Genomic DNA, 2,380 nt, shown 5'->3' with positions numbered 1-2,380 from the left:
GGCATGAGCCACCAGTACCTGATTCTGAACTCCCCTTCTTAACCCATGAGACCTTGCCTAGTCCACAGGCAGGGAGGGAGGAAACAAGGCCAGCCCCAGAACCCCGACTCCCAGCCCTGTCACTGCCATACACCACTTCATGAGGGCAAAGCCCTCTTTACACTTTGGAGCCTGCTTTCAACCCCTGGGCTGGTGAGTAGCAGCTCTGGAATAAGAATCCAAAGCTATGTACTCATTTTATAATGCCCACTAAAAGCTCAAGTGGAGCCTAAGCAGCCTTTTGGATTAGTTTCCCAGCCACGGATTTAGCTAGTTAGTCCAGTGATGAGCCTCAATTACCCTGACACTCCACCACTCTGTTCCTCTATAGACATCTGATACTCAGCGGTGGCCAGAATCTGAGGCTCCAGGTGCATGGCCTGGCCTGCTCCCTTTCAGTAGATCCTCACTGCCACAAGCCAGGAAACGGGATGTACTATCTTTCGTCAATTCTAACACACAAATTCTTTCAAATTCCAGCATCTCTGAAATCGGAATGGGACTTAACATAATGATGTCTTATAATTGTCCTCTTCTATTCTTATGTAGTGGAACATAAAATAAACTTGTGTCTTGAAGTTATCTTAGATGAAGTGAAAACCAGCATTGGCCACTTGGGGCAGTGTCACTGGAGGTCTGTACAATTTGAGGTATTTAGGCTCACTTCCTGTGTGGACTCACAGGTCACTTTATCCCCAACATCACTTAATAAGGTCCAGTGTTTGACACTGAAAAAAAAGAGACCATAGAACTGATCTATCACAAGATGAAAGGGTGGTAGAAGGCACGAGAGGCCAGGCCTTGCCTGAAGCCCCCGTGAGAGCCCTGCCATGGATTTTGTGGTCTTTTCTGCCAGGTCTCCATGGCTAGGAAGGTAATTCTATCCAGTTTTGGCTAGAAGAGACTTCCAGCTGGTAGACTCGAACTCTGTCATGCTGAATTTTGCTAGGGAAGCTTTAGGGACAAGAAAGTGAAGAGATTTGCTCAAGGTCATCTGGAACACCAGTGGCAGAGTCTTGGCACTTGGAAGCCTGGTTCTGTCCTTGACCTCACAGTTGAGTGAAATAATCCTGAAGGATTCAGATTGGATTCTTGCCTTGTCTTGGCAAGAATTAAAGTAAATGACATTTAATTCAATTAAAAAAAATCCAAGGGCCTACTGTGTGTTGGGTACTATACTTACAGGCAGTGTGACAATGTGCAAGTCATTTCATCTTCCTGAGCCCCAGTTTTGTCACCTATGAAATAGAGCACTTTCTAATCTGTTATGGTGGCTCATGCCTGTAACTTTAGCTACTCAGTAGGCAGAGATCAAGAGGACCGTGGTTAGAATCCCTCCTGGACAAGTAGTTCAGGAGACACCATCTCAAAAAAAAATTCATCATAAAAAGAGGGCTAGTGGAGTGGGTCAAGTGGTAAGAGTGTCTGCCTAGCAAGTGTGAGGCCCTGAGTTCAAACCCCAGAACTGCCAATAAAAAAAAAGAAAGAAAAAAGAAAAAGAAGTGAGGTGCTTTGCAGGTTGTGGAGTGGTGTGTGCATTGAGGGGCTATTTCTAAAATTGCCCATCCTATCTTGAGGTCCACTTTGCCTGGAGCCACCATATTGAAATTTGTTTACCTGCCTCTCTTTTCTACCAGACTCCCCAAGGGAGGCATGTGCAGGGTTCATCTGTGATTTCACAGAGTGCACCCCTGAATCTGGCATATTGTTTAACAAAAGTTTGTAAATGTCGTAGTTCAGGTGGTTGCTATAACAAAATACAAAAACTGAGTGGTTTATAAAAAATTTAAAATAATTGTTGTTGCTAAGAATCAAACCCAGGACCTGTGCATACTAGGCAAATGATCACCACTGAGCTACACGCCCAGCCCCTAAACAATAGAAATTTATTTCTCACAGTTCTGGAGGCTGGTAAGTGCAAGATCAAGTCACAAGCAGATTCAGTATCTGTTGAGAAATTGTGTATTAATCAGCTTTCCATCACTGTAATGCAATACCTGATATAGGCTTCTTATGAAGTAAAGAGGGCTTTTTTTGCTCATGGTTCTGGAGGTCCAAGTTCAAGATTGGGCAGCCCCATGGGTTTGGGCCTCTGGTGAGGGTGGCACATCATGGCAGGAGTGCTTGTCAGAGTGAGGGCTAACATCTCAAGCCAGGGAGCAGAGAGAGGGAGAGACCAGGGTCCCACAGTCCCATCTGGAGGCATGCCCACAGTGACCCAAGGATGTCTCTCTAGGCCCCACCTCTTATAGGTTCCACCACCTCCCAGTGACACTACCTGGGGACCAACTCTTTAATACATGGATCTTTGGGGAACATTCAGTATCTAAGCTATATCAGC

Source organism: Castor canadensis, chromosome 1 (genome assembly GCF_047511655.1).
Source record: "Castor canadensis chromosome 1, mCasCan1.hap1v2, whole genome shotgun sequence".
NCBI classification, from domain to species: domain Eukaryota; kingdom Metazoa; phylum Chordata; class Mammalia; order Rodentia; family Castoridae; genus Castor; species Castor canadensis.
This window is presented reverse-complemented; position numbering follows the sequence as displayed.